General features: G+C 37.9%; 1 protein-coding gene across 13 annotated transcripts in view; it reads left to right on the forward strand.

Annotated features, from left to right (window-relative positions):
• The window catches only part of LOC110843952 (hemicentin-1), a 104129-nt gene that overhangs the window by 21563 nt on the left and 56391 nt on the right, over positions 1-26175 (forward strand). The window lies entirely within an intron of this gene.

Here is a 26175-nt window from a genome sequence, read left to right on the forward strand (position 1 = left end):
ATAAAAAACTGGTCCTCACATTAAGTATTTGGTGATCAAAGTACTCCAGAGCAGCAATTACCATGTAGTTATTCATTCGTAAATTCAGTAGAACAGGTATCAAGTTTCGTCCTAGTTGTACCTAAGATCTTCTCATGCGTATTCCAATTCTTGTTGAAGTGAGCATATGGCTGGCATGAAACAGCTCTGGAGTTGGTGTCACACTTGTGCAAATGAATCGTACTTTTTCTTAAATGAGGCTACAGTTACTGCAGAAAAAAGTCGTCCAATTAGCACGTACATAAAAATGTTAATAATTTTGTCAGAAATGTGACGCTGATGCCGGAAATATTTTGTAAAATTCTATATAATTCACTAGAGAATAAAATTAAATAATTTGTTATTGCACTTCCTAAGTCTCATCTAAGCATTCCTTTTTGGGTTTCGTTTATTCTAGCTGGATGAAGTTGTTTAATGCAATTAGAGAATCGACCTTTATTCATGCATGCACTATGCATAAAAGCCGCCAGTTCTTGTTCTATCCATTTCAGAAAAAAACAATTTCTGCTCAGAATTCCAGCTTAAGTACGGCAAGTTCCAGCAGGTGGGAATCCTTATTTATCAAATAGAGGTATACAAAACCCGAATACATTCATTCTGTTGTCACATGTCCGATCATTTTTGGAAATGACACGAGTAAACAAGTAATTAAGCAAAGTGAGTATTAAAAGAAAGATGTCAGAGAAAACTTAATTTTAATAGAGCGCTTTCTAAGCATATCATGCATTGACAGAACTTAATTATCCGCTCAATGCAATTTGAGCGAAGTCAACTCGTCTGTTAACTTTGTAACTTTACAAATGTTGACCAGCATCAAAAGTTCCAGTTTTATGCTATGACATATGTAGTCGTTTATTCCATAGTTATCATTAAGTAGATATCTACGTGTTATGTGCCAAGTCGGAGGGATTCAAATGTTTCCACTCTAATTCGTCCATATGACATGCCATGTTTAGGGGCCATGAATCGGGGAGCATGAACCGAGTGAAAGTAGGCCACGAAATCATGCAATCATCATAATATTCCCTTTTTATGAGATCTGGAAAATGTAAGTAGGTTCCGATCAAAGACATCTCGTCAAATCTTACGCGAAAGTGATTGCTATTGCCACACTCAAATCCAAATAAATCCGGCAAATCTGATTTCATCAGAGCTTTAACCAAGAAAAATACATAATTTTGATTTCATAAGGAAAATTGAGAGTATCTAGGCACATTTCAAAGAGTAATAATTACAGATATTCCTCAAAATTTCTAGCCTTATTCTAGGCCCAGACCACTGCTGGTCACTCGCAATTTTGAATTAGAGCAAATCTTTATTGCGTGTCAAACAGTCATCACCAGACCAGGTCTTCATCTTGTGATTCATTTTTGCAAATCCTGGTCTTACTGGCAAGTTCGCACATGAATCGATATTTTTAGCAACCAAGTGGGTGGTTGTGAGAATTATATCCAGCCTTCTTGAAATTGGTGTATTAAAAATAGCAAAATGTTATTTTTTATGCTTTTTATTAATACTTACTTGCCTATGACCAAATACATACACAGGTAAACGACACATATTTTATTCAAGACGTACCATTTATTTGTTACTTCTATTTTTAGAAATGGGAACCATTTCCGTTATTCAGACTTTATTTAGACATGGAATCTTTAATACAACTAATTTATACAGTAAATCGCATGCACAATCCTTAATTAATTGCAGGGGGTGATGATTTTCAATCCAAATTTTACTCTAAATTGATTAAACAAAATTAACTCTGCCCCAGCAACAATGTTGTCTCAGGGCTCAGCAACAATCATGCTACCATGTGAAATTGAATTCCTTGTAATGAGGGTTGATACATTGTCATGATTCCAAGAAATTCGGGTGGGATTTATTGAAGCAAACGATTGCAGTTAATGATCTCAATTTCCTTACTTGTGCGTTGGCGAGAATAGAATAACTTTTATTTCTCATTTCTCGCAGGCAGCAGACTTACTACAGAAAAATGTACTTACAGAAACATTGAGAAGCTTCTTATTAAATAAAATTAAAAAACTTTGTACGTAATTGCATAATTTCTTTTGAATAAATGAACACAATTAACTAGGTCGTAATATACAGATCCAACTCATGGGTTTCTACACAAATGTGTATATATTTATAAACTATTCGCCTGTCTGTTGTTACAAATCGGTAATATTTATATTCCTTACGTACGTATGTATATTAAACCATAGTTGGATCTGAATTCGACGAACAAAGAACTCACGATTCAAGAGGGTTTTAAGTTGTACGTACTTTTAATAGCAATGAGTCAGTCCTTTATTTATTTCCTTATGTATTTTAATATAAGATAAAGTTGGACAATATACTCAACAAACTTAAAGCTCCCAACTTTGAACTCTGTGCAGATTAAATGAAGTATTTTCTTTTATCAAGAACCGCAAAACAATGGCGCCATAGACGACAATTCGACAGTAACCAAAGTTTTCAAAGTCTAACGAACAAAATAATACTTTAATATCTTTCTTGTTTGAAACTTTCAAAGTAAATTTTCTAAATTGGAACTTCCAGAATCCTTTAATAATGAAATGAAATATAATTTGTCTTATTTCAAGGTTTACTTTACTCTAAAAACCTTGCAAACCAGCCTCATCCATGTTCCTGCTGGTTTTCTACCGAGGGCACGCACGCAGTTTAAGATTCTCATGCGGGGGTTTCCTCTGTTCTACACGTTCAAATCTACGTAATACATGCATAATTCCTTAAATTTCACAATAAGTAGCTCCAGCATTGCATTGTGTCACAAAACATATGCATAACTTTTGAATATTACCAACGTTTGAATACCCAAAGAGATATACATACAGAGTAAAAGATGTTTTCGGGAAATAGTGTAATTCACTTGAGTGGATAACGGGTGATGGAGGACAATGGTTTGATTGGATTGTGATCCTTAAGGCTTATTCTTGCTTGTCCACGGTTCATGAAATAAATTCCTGAATATTGTGGTGTCCGTCCGTCTTCTCAACGTCGTCCACAGTTTGAAGCTACCATAAAACTTTGAGCATGACAAAATTGTAAACCCTTTAGGCCACTTGAGCGTGCTGTTGTCACTCCCAGAACAAATCATGTCCAAGAGAAAAATTTATTCCTTTCCCAACTTTGTACTTTGCATGCACACATAAGACCTACTTTTTACTCTAAGGAAAGCTCTAATGCCAGCAAGAGAAGGACTGGACGAGAGCATTTCTTCTTTTTTATGTACAAATGTTGAACTGTGACTAAAGTCACCGTTGCTAATCATTGCTTCTGTTTCTTTGCTGCAGGTAAGCCACAAGGATGGATAATGTATCTTGGAAATGGAGCAGTACCGGTAGCAGCCTGATGTACCCACAACAAAACGTATTTCGTGTTTGAATTTGAAACGCAAACGCAATATTCGAGATCAAAGTGCATCCATCCGTATCGAAATTCTGTAGTCCTGTAACTGGATCCATTGTCTCTCTGTCTGTAATTTTGCTATGATAAAGGAGTCAGTTTATCTTACCAGCGTATTCTGGCTGGGAAAATATTTTTTAATATTTTTTCCTGGCTACTTTGAGTTCTACTGTCGTCACAAACATCGCCGTGCATTGCTTTACAGTATGAAAGATCATTAGCCATGAAATAATATACTCGAGTATGTTATGTATCATGTTGCTATTAAAAACATAGATATGAAAGCCTATGAGCTTTTCTAAATGTCTACAATGCGATCATTTAGATTCATTCCGAGTTTGAATTATTTCCATTTCTTTATTGGCTTCACTTCAATATGTACATACCTCTACATGCATTTATTTATTTATTTATTTGCCTTTCTCTCTCCTTTTCGATACATGAAATCCATACGACAGTGATTTTGTGCAGAACACAAGCCCTGGAAACCCTTGATCGCGTTTCTTTATACGTCGCAGCGATATTTGTAAAAATGAAGTTGGGTACCTTGCTTTCTCATAAATTCTTTATTCGCTCAATATGTTTATGTTACGACTTGGCATATTTGTTTCGTTGTTTGTTTGCAGGGAGTCGTTGTTGATGGCAAACGGGAGATATTTGCTTTGTAATGCACTGACATTTGTTTATCGTTGCAGCATGCGTGTGCATATTCTATTTTCTCCTGGTTTCTGTACACACAGAATCGTTACTTGAAAGTTATCCACTCCCCGCTTTAGTGCTACATATTTGGTGCAAGGAGTAAAACCTTGATGCGAGTTGTGAAGCAATAAAACTATATACAGAAGTATGTTTGTATGTGCGTAAACCTGCATTCATATGTACATTCATATGCAGGTAGGGAAAGATGGAGGGGATTTTGCATGCATAAAGCTCACGCACAACTCAAAGGTCATTCCTGTGTAGTTTAGTTTCTTGAGTTCATTTACTTTTATTATTTTCATGACAAATATGTATGATGCGCCGTTGTGCAATTCTTGTAAAACTTCAAGCACAGAATGATATCAGGGGTGGGAGGATATCTTTTGAACATGTACAAATTGGTACTCGACGGATTCTTCATGAGAATTTTGAAGTAACGTGGGAAAGTACCACCAGTCAAGCCAGTTGCACTGCCTGAGAAAGATTTGCTGAGAACTAAAATTTTGTCAAGTTTCTTACAGGGTTCATACTGCAATGGAACTTGTTGAGATTTGTTCTCAGCTCCAAACCGCAAGTAAATGTTGTGAACAATCATTTGCATCCGTTTGAAAAGTATCTAATAGAATGATAGCCCACACAGTAGATCAAGTTTAGAGACAATTATGAACCATGCTGTTAATGAGATGGATAAGTTGCAGAACAGATGAGAACTCATTATCAAAATTTATACGTAATCAGAAATCTTGATTTACATAATTAACCGCCCAGCTATGTAAACAATTCTTAGGCATTACCTAGCAGTTTTTAAATCATACATACAATTAATTAAAGGTCAAGAGGATTCTAGAGCTGGTCTAATTTTTACATCATGTAAATATACACAGATATGCGTACAGTATGAAGCACACTACATTTTATCCATCATTTCATTGTGTAACAGGACATCATAATACAGTTTAAATGTGGATAGTTTATTCATAAGATGTTGGAGAGGTACCAACTAAATCACAATATACTAAGATTGCAAAGGCTCTTCGGATTTCAAATATTTTTTAAATTGCATAGATTAGTGTATGAAACAAGGTTCCCCTATTCCATAATTTACTATACAATTACTTTCCTTATGCATGGCTTATACGAGTGCATTTGTATAACAGGCAATATCTAGTCCTTTGTTTTAACATTTTCTTTGGCTAAATGTACTGCCAGGTAAAATTGCAACGTAAAAATGGCAGGAATATAAACGAACTTTGCATTCTTCTGAGGTTGGTTTGCGTAGGTATTTTCTATAAACTATAAAAGGGAATGAAAGTGGAGAACTCTGTCCAGTAATTTCTAATGATGTTTGTGACTATTTCATGATGTCGGAGCTTATGAAGTCATGCTTACCCGAGCTGCCAAATCCTAGTACCGAAAAACTAACGAAATTGAACACCATAATGTAACGATTCGGCGCCGAAATTTATCAATGGTACCGATCAGGTACCGATCTGGTTGGGTATCAACGTTCACTAACGAGCACCGATTATACACCTACATTTCGGTGCCAAATCCGCACGGAATATTCAGTACCAATGAGTAGGCAATGAAATAGCGTTGATTTGGTGCTAACTGCGAAATTTCGGTACCTTTTCATTAACGAAGTAGCGTTGCATTTCGGTACCTTTTCGTCGGCGCCTAATCGTTACATACTGTGTAGCTCGGGATGAAACCTTTTGTTACTACGTACCATGGATTAGATGCGCCAAGAAGGAGGCGTCCATACGAGGCAGGCAGATCATCTGCAAACTTTGGTAATAAAAAGGTTATTGAGGAAGGCTGCAAATTTAACCAAGCCAGCTAATAATACACCTCGCCTTGGCATGTCGTGTTTTCGCCGTCGGATTCCAGAAACAGAAATGAGCGGCTCCCAAAGAGCCTGCCATCCGTGCTATCGGTAAACAAGACAAGCTTAGAAATCCCGGAATACGATACTTAAAATCCCTCCTCATAGTCTAATGTTGTCTCGAAGTAATTCCAACACCTAAGCCTTTCCTTTATACAAGTTCTCCATAAAATGTTTCAAATGATAAAATGTTATGCAACCTGCATATAACTTTATCTCTAAATATATGTCGTGCATAGTTTCAGTCACATGTAAAATATTTGTGATATTGCGACCGTAGTAAAACATATAGAACTTTGCGAAATGCTTGGTATGGTTGCAAGAAAGTGCATTACTTGAAAAGAAAGCGTGGAAACATAGAGTTGACGGTTGAGAAATATTCAAGTTTTGTGCATGGGTGACTACGTAATAATTTGGTTGATGGGAACCATTAAAATTTAATGCATCCTTATGTTCGCAACTGTCTGAAACTACATGAGAGGAAGACCACAAAAAGGATATTTAACATTATCAGAATTGTTCTCGTCGCACGTACTTCTAGGTATTGTACTCCGCTTAAGATTAGTTACATAATTTGCAGTTCTGTATTTAAATCCAATAAAAAATAAGAAATTCCAGCCTGGGAGAAGTTCCGTTATGTAAAAACACGCCGGATCTCCTTCAAACCAAACTTGTCTTACCCCATCCAATCAGTTAAGGATGCAGCGAAGAAGTGTAAAGTAGAAAGGAGAAAGCAAATTACGCAAATTACCATTATTGACTAATAACAATCCATTTTAATTTTGAAGCGAGAGGGATGAAAAAGGAAGTTGTGAAGGTTTCAGTAATGCTTCGAGGAAGTGGGAACTTTAACGTCTAATAAGGAAAGGCTTTGAGGCTGGTTGGTTAAATGCAGTTCGTGAGAGGAGAAATAGTGGTTCCTCTGATGCGTGGCTTGATGAGGAGGAAATGAAATGGAGAAAGCGGATTTTAGATTTACGACACGAATATTTACCCTCTCGGCTTATTATATTGCTATCCATCCGCCAGCCTGCCAACTTTCCATCTCCTTCCTTCGTCTGTGACTAGGCGGGGGTATTTTACCAGCAACGATCGTTTGCCATACATACTTTCTCCCACGATAGCGACAACTATTTACTAGGACCAAATTTCACTGGTTCACTCCGGGGTGTCAGGACGGATTGTGCTTGACATACGCACTTAACTTACAATTTCATGGTGCAAGTGCAGCTCTCACAGTCAACTCCCACACCAGCCAATTGTGGTGATCCATATGTCCTTTATTATTACAGTTGGGTGGACAGTCTAAAAGCAATTTAGGTGGATATTCTTTAACTTGAACCCCTCTCCAGAGCCGTATATGTAGACCCACGTGCTCATTCAACCACCCAACAAACTCCTCAGACATAAACTTTATCTGTTGGACGAGAGTCTGCTTTCTCCGTTATTGAGTCCCAAAGTAGCAGGCTCCCCGAGTGAAAGGTAATAATGTAATGTTTCAAAGTGTTGAGGAGAGGCCATGTTTCCATGCAAAATCGGAAAGTAAAATAAAAGAGATAGGAAGTGGAATGGGTTGGATAGACGGGAGAAGGAGGAGGAATAAAGGGAGATGACGACGACGAGGGTGGGTGTCGAGTTGAGGGCAAGAAGCAAGGTGCCAGGGCAAGAAAAAGCCAAATTTGAAAACACATTTGAGCCAGGAACGTCTCCATCATAAAACTCTGGCAACTTATTCATTTTGAATATCTCGTCAAAGGAAGTCTCTCTCCGGCCAAGAGAGCGAGTGCATGTTGACTCGAACCCCGGTATTAGTATGGATGTAGATACGTACGGCGTGTGTGTGTGTCTCGCTCCTCAAACGTGAATTTCACCAGCAGCCGGGTATCTCAACCTACGCTCGTCTTGGCCTTGCCTTCCTGCTTGCTTGCTCCCTCTCCGTCGGGCAGAGTATCAAATATTACGACGACGTATAAAATGAAGACTTTCCTTATGCATGCACACCGAGGAGGAGAGATGAGTCGTAATGGGAAGAGATTGCTAGGAAGAGGATGCTACAGCTGGTTTGCTTTCTGGCAGTGAATTCCGTCACTGCGACTTCACTTCCTTTCTTCCTAGTCCTCCTTCCATACTAATTTGCTCACTAATTTATGTTCTTGTGAGGATGAAAGATTTCTTGATAATTGCTTACCTCTCGTCTTCCCTTCATTTGCATTTACTTAACAAGAGTGCTCTGTTTTAATTTATATCTGTGTCTTGTCTCTACCATGGGGAAAGTTTTTACTCCTGTTCGCTGCGTCTTCCCTCAGATTGGATTATTATGGAGAGGTGTTGAGAGGAGGAAGAGAGCGAGGGAGAAAATATGATTTCTGCTGTAGAATAAAACACACAACTTTAAATTGAATTGAATTGGTACTTGTTTGTAAAATTTTATTATTCACACAAAACTTTGTAGCAAGTTTCTAAACAGTTTCGTTAAAATATAATAATTCCATTTTAACGAAGGGCTTATCTAATCATTGTTCTTTGCTGAGGACAAGTATTCTGCCCACCTTTCTAAATATATTACTGAGCACAATTTATATACAAGTATGTGCATATGCGAAGTTGGAGATTTCTATTATTAGGGTTACAGATTAAATAGTACACGTAGATAAGGGATTTTACTATCCAGTTGAGAGTTTCGGTATATACACATGTAAATCTATTTAGTACACATTTATAAATAAAATATTTGCATTTGAAGGTATTAGTCAAATAAATTACAAATTCGCTAAATAAACAACTCTATACTTCTTCAGACCAAAAATGTGGGCTCGAAATGCTAGCACAGTGACTGGTTTGAATATTCTCGCCGTACGCTATTAAAGTAATGTAATAAAAGCACGAAATGGTGTCCTGGGAAAGCAACCAATTGGTAAAATTGAGTTTGAGAGATTTTCTTACGTTTTCATATAATTTTCATGCATATTGGATTAAGGATTCCATATTTCAGAACCCACGCAAACTTGTTCCTAGTTTTTGATATCATCGTTCAAACTTTCACAGAGCGTGGTCAATGTTAGCAGGGTGGATGTGAATCCTTCAACACGGCATCTCCGAGCAATTCCATGAACACTCTGTCTGTGGTATGAAAATGCATATAGAATCATGCAAACTAAAGTACGAGAATTTTCGCGGAGTGAATCGTGGTGGGATATTTTGAGCCGAGTTTTGCTGGCAAAGTTTTTATCCGGTCTTATCCCCTCTCGTCCAATCTCAGCGTTCATCTTCCCACTCAGGATTTACGTTTGGCTTGACGGTCCCTTTTGCCAACATAGGTCTGCGTTACAGCCCAGCAATGATATGTACACAGGAGAAAGCAAAGTTGTGCCATGTGACTGGTAATGATTACTACCTATGCTCGCTTTTAGCGAGCACAGGTACTTGTGCTGCTCTTAATAATGCTAGTAAAATACTACCCGTGTTCAACAGATTTTACCAGATAACCGTTTTGCGAAAGCTGTCTTAATTTCAACATCGTCCTACTTCCTTCTACATTATGGCGTCGTCCAGAGTGGACGCTTTTTAAGTCGTTTCCATCTGTTCGTAATGGTCAGTCAACAAGACAGCTACAAGAAGGTGGAAAGTGGGACAAACAAAAACGCATAGTGGTTAGTTTTACGTTTAGTAACTTACTTATCGTTAGTCGTCATTTTGGATCTGACATTAGAGAAGCTCGGAGGTAGTTACGGAAATGACTCTGAAGAGCTAACATGGCGACACAGACTAATACACACATTGACAATAGTTACAAAAATGCACGCTCAAGTACGTACATACAAACTTTTTAGTGCAACTTACCTATGGTGCAGAGCCTACTACATAGGATTTGAAAATCAAAACTACATGCGTCCGTGTTACCCTTGTTTCACGTCGGAGTGAAGGGTAGAGTATTACAGGAGCTCTTACTTCTTCCAGAAGGAACATAACCGTTAGAGTGGGGCTCAGGGAACGATGTGAGTGGAAGTAGAAATTGTGGCTTAAGATTTTACAACAGCATTTTCTATTTCCGTAGAATTTCACAATCAGTTCGGTCTGTTTAACTTGCCTTTATCTTGGAGAAAGCGAGAGTTTCGACTTAAACCAAAGATTCATTAAATGTTCAAATAAACCACGAACCACTGCGTTCGGAGGAAGAAGTTGAAGGTTCTCCCTAAATCTCATTTGTCCGCATTCATTTGCATCATTTGCATGCAAGAGGGATTTTTAATTAAATGTATTATTATGATTGATTCATATTCCATGAGCATCCGATGGTGCAACCTGGAACAGCACAAATGCAGCGAATATGCATATCTAAAGAGAACACATTAAGGATGAGTCACTGAGTTTAGTCAGATTATTGAGATGACAGATTGTCACAAAAAATACTTTTCACGCAAATTCATTGTAAAATACTGGATATTGTAGCGTACAGTTTCTTGTTCGGTTGGTGGATGAATTTTAAATATTTGCATTGAAACTCTCACAAAGCCCATTTCGTCACATCTCTTTAATGCTTGGTGACCACGAGTCTGACACTCTCGAAGATTAAAGGCAAATAAATGTAGACACATCTTCAACGTGTTGAATTTGTGAGTCAACCTTTGTTGCATCTTCAACCAATGAATTTTGATTTTAGAATTCTGGGACTTCTTCCACACTCTGAGCTGAGTACCTCCCAGTCTTCTAATCAAAGGAGTAATTACAAGTGAGAGAGAGACAGGTGCAAGATTAATGTGTCCATCTGTGGACGAAATCAAAATGCAAATTCGGATTCTCTGGGGAAAATTATACCAGAGCTGCATAGACAGGAGCACAAAGTCCAGACGACTCTCCACAAAGACCCTCGACTGCATCGCATTGTTTTAAATAGTTTGAATACTTGATGCTGATAGTGGAACGGAAGTGTAGTAGTAAAAGCATCATGATTACTTACTTTACGCAGCTAACGAACGAAATGGATTTCGATGCGTATCTTTGTCTAGTCCGTACTTTGCACTGTCACAAACTGAACCTCCTCCCTCCCTCTCGCGCTCTGGTCTCATTTTCATGCCTATAATGCCTGGAGCGAGGTGTAAGTAGATTTACACGCACTTTCAGACCTAATGCTACTCTAAATTCTAATTCGACTGTTTGAATGTACATGCACACACAGCCATGAATAAATTTGACCCTTCACTTTAAGCCGAAGCTTTCTCTCTCTATATTTCCACGACATATATCTGATTTCGGGTGCATTGTTCGAGCTTTCAAGCTTCTTATTCCTCTACGGCTACGTAAATAGGATTGAGTTGTATTGAAGTGTTTCACCGGACTAGTCAGCAGGACAAACACTAAGGCAAAGTTTACATGGGGAACTTGTAAAGTAGTATCAGCAAGTGAAACTATATGTGCACGGTATGGACATGTATGATACGTGGAGTAGGTTTTTGAGGTAGGCTTGAAGTGAATAATGGTTTTGTGTTGTGAGAATGGAAAGTGGAGGAAATCTATAATTAGTCGAATTAAGTGGCCAAGCTAAATTGCACTTAATTTTTTCCAGTTCCTTGGTCAAATTCATTCACTTGAATGCAACATTTCATTCCATCAAATATTTTGTCAAGTCGGCCGACGACGTGACGATCGTTGACGTGCACAACACCTTCCTCGTCAACCCCAATCACGCCAGCTCAAATTTGCCGTTTACAATTACTTGACTGCTTAATTAATCTTGCTCAAAGAAAATTCCCTTCATTTTCCCCTTCGCTCGAGGGGAAATGATTGAACAGAGTATGAAATGTTAAATAAATTCAAACACGTTGTGAGATAAACATCAGAGCTGCTGAATTGGTACACATGTACGTACATGACGTTGTAAATTATGTATGTAGCTTGAAAGTAAATGCATAATTCATTTTATTTTATTTTTGCAGGTGAGATGTTTAAAATGATATTATTCGTTTGTGGATATCTGTACAATATGAATGTAAGTCAGTATAACTAGTATTATAAGTTCATATACTATTTATACATTCGTCGTGAAAACACACGAAACAATTGCTAAGAGCTGCTTTGTGTACAATTAGATCAATTAAAAATTGATTGAAATCTTTCTGTCCAACTGCAAAGTCTTCCAAGTTTCTGTCTTTATGTGTTTAGCATCGAATGACCCTTTGTTTTGCTCTGCAAATCTGATTGTACAATTGTTCAGAGGACTTTCACCCTCCCAGCGGGAACCTCGTCCATCCGAGGGTGTGTGTAAGGTTATCTTAGGAGCAGGGTTAGGAGTTCTTCCAAATACTGAGAACGAATGAAGGAGCAAACAAAGGATTTTCTTGGTTTTAGCAACCTGCTAAAACTTGCAAAATCTAAGGAAAGATAAATTTTACTAACTTGTGTGCCTCAACTTTCGTAAGCAATTTATCACCTGCGTTGTGGGTTCGTGTTGGTTGGCTAGTAAGGTCCTTAGTCTTCATTTTGCGTCCTCTGAGAATCCATGACACACTCCTTTGTCTGGTCGTTCATACTTTTTTACAACCAGATTTGTTGTAGAACTTCAGAGTTAACTTTACTTTCACTTCACCATTGCAAGTCATGTAACTTTTGTATATGTAACTACTACAATCTGGTGAATGAACTGTGGCAACACGAAGCTTATGGGTTTTATTAACGAGTTGGATGAGTTTGTGAAAATCCTTAGTTTTTAACAATTTTTGAGTGAAAGTTTCCACTTTCTCTCCTGCTTTTCATGATATTAGACACAAACCATAGTATTAATAAGATTGAAAGGTTTTCTTATTTACATAATACAAAATAAGGCTACATTCGCATAGTTTCGCATAGTTTTCTTCAGGTGGTTAGACGTTGTTTCCTATTTGGATTTTAAATATATTCTCACATTTATATAAGTGAACTTCTTGTGTGCGGAAAATGTGATGACAGGCAGTTTATCACGGGTCGGAGTCCCTTCTCTTCAAGTTCTCTGGTTGACATTTCATAATTAATCACACACAAGGCTCCGAAATATCCTTACGATGTACGATGAACGTATATTCTACAGAAATAAACCTTTCCCTAAAATGAACAGCAAATTATTGACACCCGACTACAGATAATCGATAATTTAAAATTAAAGATATGCGTACACAAGTTTTCTCGTGTTATTCAAGACTGTCGTTTCTGTACTTTAAACAAAACATGGTGACTTGGCTAGAAATCAACCATTAATTACAGGTTTCCCAATGGGAGCTTAACGTATGTAAGTGGGTTGTTACAGCAGGAACGAAACAAATTTAAATCCCGAACTAACAAGGTTGTATTCATAAGTGGATTGCACCACGTCCTTCAGTTTAGTGGTTTAACAGCTAAACTCTGTGCCTGAAGAGATTGGATGGCGGATTTAGTTTTCCGGGTGGCCCCTTCATTTCTAAGCTGTATCCTCAGGTTGTGTGCCTCGACGTCCACCGACCGACCCGGTCCAACAATCTATCCACAAACCAACTTGAGAACAAGGGCAGCGAACTACTAACAATCCTAATCTGCCAAAGTAAACTAATGTCGTCTGTTTTGTGAACGAAATAAATGAGCCTGTCTCTCGCTAAAGTTTGCATTGGTTTGGTCTGCTTTTCCAGACTTTTCGTTTTTTAAGCAGAGCCACCCGCGTTCCCTTCTTCGTTCCCTACTAATGGCCTGTCAACGATAAAAAAGGGACTGTGACAGAATAACTAACTACTTTCTCCCTCTTTGGAGTGTCACACTCAATCTGGTTCAATACGTCTTGGTCCTATTTGCATGCGTGTACTTTGATACATTCACTCTTCAAGGCAAAGTTCAATTCCTCCCCAACAAAAACGTCAGCCAATTCCCACAAAGTTTAACTATGCTCGTGAGTCATGAACCCTACATACGCACATGAATGATTTCAGTCGTATGCTAAAATGTAGCTACATAAGTCTCCTTCGCAGTTTCGCTTGCATAGTCAAATTTTAGCAATATTGTATGCAAAAACAAAATAACTACATGCGTATCGACCATCAGGGCGGTTTAGACATCCTTGAAAATGGAGGATAATTTAAGGAGCTGTTCCGAGAAAGTAGAAGCTTTGAATTTTTAATGCCGGCCTCGTAAACCAACTCTATTCTATAAATATGTACGTCCATGCTCTTCTTCTCTCGCCATGGCGTGTCACTCCTCAGTCAGGTTGAAGTGGAACTATTGTCAACCAATTTCCAGGAGGAACGTGAACTCCTCTAACTCGTGATGTTTTCGGGAGTTTTAAGAGTGACAGATCTGTAATCGGACGCGATTTCAATGTTGAACAAAGTTTGTCCTCCCCGTCCAACTTTTAAGCTTTCAATATACTTTCCTCCCTGTTTTCAATATATTTTCAGCCTTCCTCTCGCTCTCTCTCATCCTCATTGCAGAAATTGTTGTTGAGAGTGAGCGAGCAAACTGTTATCCGGGAAAGCTGTAGGAAAACTGTGGGGTAGAGAAAGCTGTTTTTGAGGAGAAATCAAGTGTCACTCTCGTGCTTATTGTCAAAGTTTTCCGTACCGCCTTATTATGACATTGGTGATACCAACCAGTACATAAATTGACAGTCCACCTGACTACTTATTTGATACTTGCCCTATTGACAAAACTATTGAACTAATATCCCCTTGCTTTCCCAGGGACTCTGCATATACACATTATGTACATATGCATACATACTTCAGTAAAGTGGGAAAATGCGTAGTAGTTCCATAAATGAAGTCCAAACATGACCACTTTATTAGATTGCAAAACGGAGCGAAACTTTCAACATGTCATTTGTCATGAATATTTGTGTATACCAATGTTTGAAAAATATTTATTCGTCTTTCAATATCAAACCTATGCGTAATCTTACGTATTATTAAGGTTGTTATTCTGAAGTCTATAAAATACGTCTATAAATCAGATTACATATGAATACTGTAGTCTTTAGAAAGTAATTAATGCGTTAATGGACTGGTCCAATAAAATTTTTATTACAATGAGAACTGTCATTCTTGAGCATCTGAAGAGGTAATACCCGGTGAATCCAATCGGTATTGCCGGAGAACGCAAAGCCTTTATCTGTCGCATCATTATTTTCTTTCCCCGAGAGTATTGTGACAACTTGTTTGTCGCATTTGTGAATTTTCGCAACAATTCGATAGAGTTTTGATTGAGGTCAGCAGCAAAGCAGAATGTTGCGACTTCTGTGACAAACGCAGTTATAGACAAATAGAATAAAAACATCCACAAGACGTATGGAAGGGCATGGGATAGACGGATTATTGCAAAATTTGCCAAAATGTGGCAAGATGTGGTCAGCAGAGTTGCCATAAATCCGCACACTGCAATAACATCTTGAGCTGCGTAGAGTGGTATCAAAATTTCTCTATAGAATTTTAAATGGATCCCAGTCAGCAAACGCCCTTGAAGAATAGTTAAGTAGAACACCTGCTTCAACAGTTTAATAAAGTCGCCTATTGTGCACATTCCTGGCACGAGAACGGTCATAGTCATCACTGCAACTCTAATGCATTCCATAATTACAATGAGAGCCACTAAAAAGCGAAAGATAAAGAAACCAAGTTTGAACAAAATAACACTTCCTAGAGCCAAAGTTAGTAGAATATCTACAAAAATTGGTAGCTGATTGAATATGAACTGTCCAACGTAAAAGGTTGGGTCGGCTTGAAACCACAAAATTACCAAAAGTAAAACGGGTGGGGAAAAGTAAGCGACATAAAATATAATTGTGAATATTATTTCAAGCAATTTCGTCTCATCCAGCTTTTTGTTGTCCTTTCGCAGCCCTGAAATCAATTGTATTTATTAGTTACAAGTTATTGGCTTTGTAATATGTGTGATTATCATGAAGCATGTTTTATATATGTATTTATATATCTTCACTCACTTCTAAGCTTCACATGACTCTTGATACACGAGTTGATGGCGAACAAAACCTCAGTTTCCGAGTTTGAAACAAGATGATAAAAGAATGCTAATGTGACTCCGCAAAAAGTCAACATTACTTGAAGAGCAGTGAGGAGATTTTTTCGAGGGCTTAAAGTGACACTTGGTTTCTTTTGTGGAAGTTGAAATTGTTTTAATTGACGTTGAAATCTGTACTTGTACTCAATCGCAGTAGGATCAAAGTTGCACCGAACTAAAATTCCACTGGCAACTGAGCCCACAATCGCCGTCATTGCTAACACGTACGGTAACGCTTTCCAAAACCAATCATATTTTCGTTTTTTACGGTACACACATTTTTTTACGGGGTCCCATTTCCAAGGGAGTTGATAAATGAAGGGGTAAAAGGTTTGAAAGAAATCTGAGTATCTCGCCCAAATTCTAAATTGTGATTCCGACATTTTAATGGTGAGTTGTCAATTTCGAATGATGACGATATTGTTTTCGTTCGTCACTCTTTATACGTGTACATGTTCGTAGTATTTTAGAAGTTCTGTTGTGCATCCGTTAATCAAGGTTAGTTGACGATAGAGGAAATCAAGCCATCAATTTCAAGTCAATAAGTAAATTAAAAACACATTTTTAATCAAATTAAACTGTTCACTTGCGTGTGGTTCGTATACAAATTCTTCCAGCGGATATTGAAGTTGACGATTATACATATATGTAAAAGTAAGTTGTTGACCACAAACTAGAAAATATCATCGGTAAACAAGAGAATACACAACCTAATTGAATGTATCAATTTTTAATTTTAATTTCGTGAGATAGAAATCTAAAAATGTTTTAAGCCAATTTAATTTCTAGCAGCGTTGACCAATACTGTTTGCATTTCGGAAGCTTGAGAAAAATATTTGGATTTTGCTTGGTTTAACTTTGAATTAGAAAACACGTTTCTGCAAAGAAAAATATACGAGAGCAAGGTTCAATCATCCACCTTTCTTCGGAGAGAAGATCGCCCGAGGATATTTTCTTTCTTCTTCCACACGAACTTTCTCCTCCGCCTCCGTCCCAACTCTTCGTCTTCCGTGCGCTGTATGTGTTTTATGGAACAATGTACACTCTCTTAAAACAACTTTTATAAACCCCACAATGGACCCAACTGGCTGACTGAAGTTTATATCTGCTTCATGCAACGTGACTCGTGGAGCCAGTTATTCTCCTATGAATCTTATCTCTGCCCCATGCCCCTCGAGCTATGAGGCACACACATGGTATCATTATTGCTAAACTTCTTATCCTACTTTCATCTCTATCTCTTAATAATTTTTCGATCCTCGTTCCTTGATTTTAATAACTTTTTAAAGAATACACCAGTTTCTGATTGAGTTTTCCCTACTGAGTTTATTTTTTCCTCAAACAAAACAGCATGTTTATACATGGATACAAAGTAAAGAAGCGGTTCTCCATTCTCAACATTGCAGTTCAGCAGGTCAAACAGAAAGTTGACTTGGAGTTTAATTCAGCGAGGAAAGTAAGTGGATGAGCAGATGAATGTACCTCGAGGCTTGTAGATCTCAACTGTCTTCATTCTGCTCTCTGTCCAAAACTATTGTGCATGTGGTCTGAGGTCTTGCTTATTTGGCTGGATTTTGATAGTCTGTCTCCTACTTTTAGTTTGGTACACTTTAAATGCGAGGTTGAGGTATTGTGTGTACCAGAGAGCCAATGTTACCCTCGAGTGGACTGTACACAGTGTGTGCAAGTTGGAGGAGGTTAAACTTTCAATTGAATTTGTGGTTTTGGGCTGCTTTCACAAAACGGCTTTGTGGTCCTTGCTTTGCTACTGGAATCATGAGTTCTCCGTATATAAAACTATTCCGCACTGTGTTGATAAATTGCTCCCTCTTCCCTTTAAGGTTCCCATTATTGATCTAAAGAGTTTATAAAGTGTTTGAACTACCACAAGTATTAATGCCTTTCGAATAAACTAACAATGCGAAGGTGTCAGAAGCTAACCTCAGATTTTTACCGGACCAATTTTAATTTGTCCAATGCCAAAAATAATGAACCCGTATTTGTGCATTTTTCTTAATGTTTAAGTTTGACTCTTTAATGGAGTTTCAATAACTTTCAGCCAATACTTAGTTTTTTTCAAGTGCTGCAATTTTTTTAATTTTGGCGAGATTTAAAATTTTTTAAAACATATGTGCTCAGAATTAAGTTCTAGAATTTTGAAAAAATACGCGTTCAAAATCTTTCGAAAATAAAATTTTGCCGAACCTTAGGAATTTCTAAAATTCAGAAGCAAGCAAAAAATTATAGAACAAAAAAATAGAAGCCGTTTCGAAAATTCAATAACGTAATTCTAAACAAACTTTTGATTTGTTTTAAATCTTGTAAAATTTCAAAAAGTTACAGGCGTTTGAAAACTCTAAGTTTTGGTGAAGATTATTTTGAAAATTCCACCAAAGGTCAAACTCAAGCATTGACCAAAAATATGGATCTGCTTATTTTTGGCATTGAAAACAAAATAAAATCGGTCTGGTCGAAATTTGAGGCTAGCCACTGACACCTTCACATTGTAAATAAATAGGAAGGCTGTTGTATGTGAAGAGGGATTGGTATAGGTCTGATTTCATTGTGGTTGATCATGATGATGGGATTGGTGGATTGCAGATTGTTGCATAATATTTTTGGATGCGAACTGCGAGAGATGTACTTAAGAACAATGGTGCCCAGAAAGAAGGGGTTGCTCTACTGAACTTTCCCTTACTTTTTGTTAATTTAGTTATGCAATAAGTGGTTATTTTGTAGTAAACTAAAATTGGGACAATAGTGAAACGCAAGAAAGTGACCGTAACTTGTATGCATGAAAAGTGCACGGTTGACGGTGAGGAAAAATATAATTTGATTTTACAAGTAGACAGTCAAGGTAGTCCAAATTTCTGAGCTATCTACGTGCACAGATTACATAATATTTAAGAACTTATTGGAAAGAAATTGGATAATTGCATTAGTCTAGAGAAAAATCGTATATACGATTAAGTTAGTCTAGAAATGAAGATATATCATAAATTATGAGACATTTGAGTTCATAAGTCAAGGACAACATAAATACATGAAAAATAAACCGTTTTCAACGCATGCAACAAAGGGGTAAAATCACGGAATAATTGCTAAATACACGTTTTGCATTTGCATATTCTCCTGCTGATTGAAAATTTTGTCCATCTTTCGTGACATTTTAGGTTAGAACGGAGGTCATCATTGAGTTCAGGGTTAAATTTCCGTTCGAATTGATATGCATATGCAATTTAGACGCTTTTGATGTTTTTGATCTTGAAGGGTGTGACCTTCAGTGCCAATCTTCAAAATCGCCCTACGCCTTGAGGTTAAGAATTTACGTCGAAGGTTTGAAGATTTTATGCCTTTTGGTTCAAAAGTTCTCCGACCAACGGACTACGGACAGACGGACATAGCGATCTTATAAAGGGCTTTCACCCTTTAATAATGTTGATATCGAACAAAGACGCATCTTTTAACGTCATTTAGCTTGTGAGAAAAAATATTTTGAGAAATTCATGCGACGGCAGGAATCTAATTTTTTGTGGTAACGACAAGTTGGTTTGTGACAGTTGAATCGTTTGTTTCCACACATTTTTCCGATTTCCATATTATAATCGTGAAGTGAAATGATAAATGGCTCTGTACGCCATGATTTAACACAAGTCCGTACAAAAGTGATATTGAAATTTATTTTTCCAGCCTGGATTTTCAAGAGAGAAAATATAAATTCATACCATACATCTCCCATGTATGAACATCATTGTGATGCAACATAAAGCAGAATTTGCATTGATAAAGTACTATACATTCAACTCAGCCTTTTAGCAGAAAAACACTGGTCTGATTGAACTAATCCAGTCTTTGAATGTATTAAATTTTTCGCAATACCGATGCTGAATATCTCCAATTTTTAGCATTCACAACTATAAATTCTTGAGAATTACACGTACGAACGCATATTCATATTATTATGAAACGAGTATAAATTCAAGACGAATATTTTCATAAAATTGAATTCCTGATAAATATAAAAGGGTCTGAACTGTTGAGAAATGGAGTCGACATTTTGGATGTTTAATGCAAAAAAATACACGTGAATCCATTTTCAATGGCACATGGGCACCTCTGAAAATGGGATTTATTCGATTCTTCCTTTGTGATGTTGATGTTCTTTTTTAAAAAATGCGTTTCCCCACCCACCCACTCGGTGACTTGATTTGACTGACATTTTTCTCTGTTTGATCAGTACATAAAAGTAGTGTCACTGTACGGGTGACAGATGGAGGATTCTTTGCCCGGACATTTCTCTTTCCTTGGGATTGAGTTGGAACTGGAGTCAGGGAATAGGAGACAAGTCGTAAGTGTCACCGAATGAGTTTCTCTCTTGTCAAAAATATAACACTTCGGTTGGCTTTCGAGCTGCATGACATGCCGTTGCTTAGCACAAGTATAAGGTCCCATCGCAACCCCTTGGTTCCCATATTCCTTCCAGACTGGCTGAGACTCAAAGCCCAACAAAGCTCATGTGTCGTGCCACTGAGAGAGAAAACTAACATCAACTATGGCACATATCTTTAGAAAAGTTATTCGAGACTATCACTCTTTGCTTGTTGTGGAAAAAGCAGACCAGCAGCCACGTAATTTCATATCAAACGAATGGCAAACGGACCTGAGGGAAAGTTTCTCTTTTCTGTCTCTCTCTTTCTCTCACTCTGTGTGTGTGTCTGTCTAATAGAAATGGAACCATCCTCTTGGTCTGCACGGATATTAAGGAGACTGGCTGACACTAAGATCCAGTCGTATGTGACTTCTCCACTAAAGGCCGTTTTGATCCTTAATATTTGATTCAAATCATATCTATAAATTGTACGTGATCTGCGCGCTGACTTTCCCGCCCGCTCCCCATTTCTGATGCCACTTTCCAATTCATCATCCGTGATTTAGATATCTCTCCTTCATATTATATTTCCGCAGTCGACCGAGCCAAAGTTCACAAGTGTCGCATCCGATCCTATGTGTCCTCTCTCTCTCTCCGTTCCTCTTGGCATACTTTCTTCAAAGAGATGATGATGGTGAGATTGCGATTCTTGCGCTTGGGTCGTGCAACTCTGTTAATATTTGAGAATGTTTGCTGCAGCAATAACTCATTTCGACAAACAAACACCCGCTTTTAGCTTCCAGAAGGCATGACTATCATCAGTCTCTCAAGCCAGGAGGATGGTGGCGTGGAAATTATGAAGAGAAAGTACTACTAAGCGAACCACTATAACTTGGATTTTGATAGGACAAACTACGAATTCACACCACCCCTCGCGCACAAACACGCTAATAACACTAACCTAACTGTGTATGCATTGCTACACTAAACGTATTCGGAGAAAGCATAATACACGTATATACGTACATACATAGGTGCTTATACACACATACATATTCCTAGTTTGTATGTTTTGCTGGAAAGCGTGGATCAGCAATATTAAAGTAATTTACCAGCGAAGAGAATTTTCTCATTTTTCCTGCTGCGTAGTGAAATTGATTCCTTCACTTGGAGAGTGTAAATCCCATCCACCCCGCCAGAGCCCTTCGCTTGCTTACTTGTTAGTAAGTAGTAGACAGGTAGTGGCAGTTGACAGTTGGAGAAAGTGAGCATAAAGTAGGCACTCCTTTCTTGCTGCTGCTGTGAAGTGAGTGATGACAGGGATTTTCAGTTCTGCTGCGAATGAGCATTGGAAAAGAAACTGTATACACCAAAAAGCAGGTCCTTATTTATTATTATCCAGCCTCATCCGAAAAATAGCACATGCTATGCTTGCATATGGAATCAAGGCTCCAAGAACTCGGAGATCGAGGATGCCTGGGGTGACGAGGACTGGGACTCTGATGATCACTATCACGATGATGGTAATGATGATGATCCCCAACCACCCAGCAACCAGCCAACCTCCCAGCAGCAGGGCACATATTTAGGACATGAGGAACGTCTCTCAGTGCATACGAGAGAGTGTATATGTTGGCTTTACGAGAAAGCTCAAAAATTCTTCGGGGGGAAAGTTGTTGGGCCAGTGTTTGTCCTTATGTGAGAGACTCGATGAACTTGTCCGTTGTGGGCTTTAGCATAAAATAAAGCTCATTCCTTTAGTTCCCCCATGCTGTTCTCAAGTGATTATTTCCTCTCCAATATACTTTCGGTGGTAGTCGGAAGGAAGAAGCTTTGCCGTGGGATGGATAGATTTGATGGCATGCTCTATGAAAATATATAGACAGTCGTTACTTGGTCAGAACAGACGGAGATTTTTCAGCATATTCAGCAAAGTTTTGAAGACATTTTCTAAGTGAGAGGACAAGAAGGACGCTATTTATGGAACATTTGGGTCTACTATTTTACATGACACCATCGTTAAGTGTAGTAGGAAGTGGTTACAAATTGTGTCCTTCTAACCCGTGCATGCAGGCTGTGGGCCGTAGAAAAATAGCGTGTAAATCACAAAATATTCTGGATTAGATTAAACATGTTGTTTGAAGTTGCGATAACTGTTACATATGGTGTCTCCCGAACTAATAAAAAGGCTGCGATTTTTTGAGGAAAGTTCGAATTGTCTGTTCGAAATGTATGCAGATATTTTCCAGCAAATAGAAAAAAGATGACTAACAAAACACACTATTCCAGTTTGAAAGGTTAAATACGCTCTGAACTCTTAAGCCAAAACAGATGTCACAACATGAGGCATACATAATTATTTTTTCTCTAAATTTTGGAGAAACCGATTATGCAAATATGTAGATTAGCCATATCACCACTTTTACTGTGTCCGTATTTTATTTCTATTTTTCCCCATTTACTGCAAAATTAATAAATTGGTTAAATTTTGAGTAGGATTGGAGTTATGAAAACTTGCTGGTAAATAACCACTAGTTGTACTGGCCTGAAATAAATATTTTCATAGACGGCATCAACTGCTGACTCAGCTAAACTAAAACATAACCACAAATTAATGTCCCTCCCTACGTATTGGAAAGAAGCAAGTCGAGTTTTCTCTCCTCATCGCCGATGATGAAAAAATGTTCTTCCGGTTCCCCTCGTCTTCCAAGAAAAAGTTTGTTAATCACTGTGTGCAATCAAGTTTGCTACCTCAACTTTCCCATAATTCTTCCCCTATTCGAGACCCACTGTATCTTACAAATCTATACTGAAAACCAACTACATTTAGCTCTGTTATTGCAGGTTAATATAGCGTCCCACGCATTTATACCTCCAATAGATGGGCTTATGCAATTTTGGTTCGTTAGTTGCGAGAAGCTTTTTCTTTTGCAAGAAATTAACTGCCTCAATTCCCTCTCGAGACGTTGAAGCCTTGGCCCTTCGTTACCACGTATGTATGGATGTGCTTCACCTCAATTTTCACATTTTCATTAACGACTTTCATTACATAGCGAGGCTTCGTTCCTGCTCGTTGGGCGGGCGAGCGAGGTTCAATTCAGTCTGTTGTGACTGCATTCCAGACAGAATTTCTCCTCTTTACGTCTGGTCATTGGTTTGTACTTGCTGGCGAAATGTAAGACTGGGAGGAATAATGGGCAGTGATCCATTTAATGGTGCAGTTGAACAATTCCTCGTTGATTCAGACGACTCGATTCAAGCCAGCCAACATCAATGTAGGTAGTTAGTTCTATTTAATCTTTTAAAGGAGGTGATTTTTGAACTCGGCCCAAACTATGTGCACTTTCTCCCCACAAAACTTTAATCCTAACTTGGTGATGGTAATTGCTACACTGTGGTTGATTGCTTAGTTAAGTTACCAGTATATCCGTACATTCGTATATGTAGCTCTGCGTGAAGGTATACGTGGGATAAACGTACATAGATAAAAGGTTTGTTTAGCTGGCTGAGAAAAGTTTTCCGAAATGAGCAGGAACACATAGGTTCGATCAATGATCACTCTTTCCTATTAAAGGCTGGGAGAAGAAGAGCAAGAAGAGGGTGAGCAAAGACGTTCATCTTAGTATTTAGAAACTTGAAGGGGAAGTGGAGTTCTCTAAATCTCCTGAATAATCGGATAAATCTTCTCTTTGTTTTGTTTTCTCAGCCGGTGCATTCCTATCTTCAAACTTCAACACCTTCTCCTTCACCCTTTGCGGTATCAGAGTATTGAATTTAGAATGTTCCTTTATGCTCGAGCAAGGAAGATAAGGTTTCTGCCCGTCAACGTCGCACATAAATGCCACTGAACCAGGCAAAGCAAAGCTTTGCCCAAACCGTCGTCGGTGTGTGTGTTCAGTGGCGTGGTGTTGAAAAATAGAAGTGGAAGATTTAGGGATTTTCTACTAAAGTAAGAGATGAGAAAAGACACGTTTCCAAAAGAAAAGTTTCCTTCGTTTTGTTTTCTTTAGGAAAAGTGTCCTTTGGGAGCTGTTTCAATGTTTGAAATGGGAGACATTAAGAGCTGAATTAAGTGTAAGACTTTTTACTCCCAAGTTTTCACCTTTTATTACGATTTTTCTTGGTTCGGGCTTATGTACCCGTGTTGTCCGTCCGTCCGTCTGTCTGTGTTGCGATAACTCTAGAACGGATTGACCGATTTGGACAAAATTTGGTGGAAATATGCATATTGGGTGTGTGACGTGCTGTATAGTTTTTGAGTTCGATCACAAAAGATTTGGACCAGTGGGGGTCATATTAGTGGTGTGGATTTTTAAACCAAAGGGGGGACCCTTTGGTTTTTGGCGTTTGGTGCAGAATATTCGAAATTGTCCTAGAAAACTGAAAATCGGCATGATGGCGTCAATGGAGGTATAAACTCGGAACATGAAATTAAAATTGAAATTTTTTCGAGTAGTGGGGTGACGTATACCGATTTTAAAATATTGTCCTAGAAGCTTGAAAATTATCATGGAAGTCCCTAATGAAAACTTGTGAGGTGAAATTGGAAATATTTTCACCCAAATGTACCCTATGGGGTGACCCCCACCGATTTTCAGAGTCATCATAGAATGCTGAAATTTGGTGTACACATCTTTAGTGACTTGTCAGGATAGTATATGATCTCAAATTTGTAAATTTTTCAACTGGAATGACCATAGGGGTTGACCCCCACTGATTTTTCAAATTTTCTGCATTGAACTGAAATTTGGTATGATGATACCGACAGAAGTGTAAACTACTAATGTAAAGTTAAATTGTAAAATTTTCGACCAGAGCGACACAGTGCAAAAAATGATGCTTATTATCGTGAAGACAATTTAGTAGAGAACTAAATGTAATATCATCGGACAACTTCCTTGGTTCGGGCTATGCAAAGCTGTGCTGAGAGGTTTTTTCAATCATTTTATACCAAATAGAAAGGTGTAAGGCCAGCAGATCATACAATGCATATTGGGATAGCATATGCTATTTTAGTGAGTGTGTTAGAGAGCTTTTACATTTGTAATAAAAGAGATTTAGGGTTCTTAAAACCGAATAAGTTCAGAAACTTTGCCAGTTTTGTATTGAGAATAATGTCATCCAGTCCTATTCTGTTGCTCTTTGCACTACTAGTCGAACCACGACATGGATCCCGGCCACCATGATTCAATTTAACCATATAAATAAATAGCTAAATAGCAAGAGTCGATATACATATGTGCGCTCACATACATATTGCACGGCTCAACCTACTTTGCCAATATTATCGGAGCCCAAGGTTTATTCAATTTTCTCGGTTTATTGGAGATTTATTTCAACTTGAGTAACATCGTGGTGGTGGATGTGGAGCACTAAACCTACAAATGTCCATACTAACCATTTTAGACATACACTTAGCCTCCCAGTTTTTGCAAATAAATGCATTGGCCAATTTTATTTCTTTTATTTCATTGCATCAAAGGGTGCAATACAATTTTACTTGAAAGTCTAAAACCCGTCATGAAAACAAAGAAAGTTTCCTTCCATTATGAAATAACTCAATTTAAGACAATTCAAAGACAATTCAAAATGCTTTCTAAGACCAATTTTGTTTGCCTGTTTGCTTATATCAGCAATCAACCAGGAATTATTAGACATCTTGAGTCAATAGTTAGTTTTCTATCATCATGTACAATTGGTTACGATTATGTACCTCTTCCATCCCATTGAAGGAAATACTTTTAGTTTT

The sequence above is a fragment of the Folsomia candida genome, unplaced genomic scaffold, assembly GCF_002217175.1.
Source record: "Folsomia candida strain VU population unplaced genomic scaffold, ASM221717v1 Fcan01_Sc002, whole genome shotgun sequence".
NCBI classification, from domain to species: Eukaryota; Metazoa; Arthropoda; class Collembola; order Entomobryomorpha; family Isotomidae; genus Folsomia; species Folsomia candida.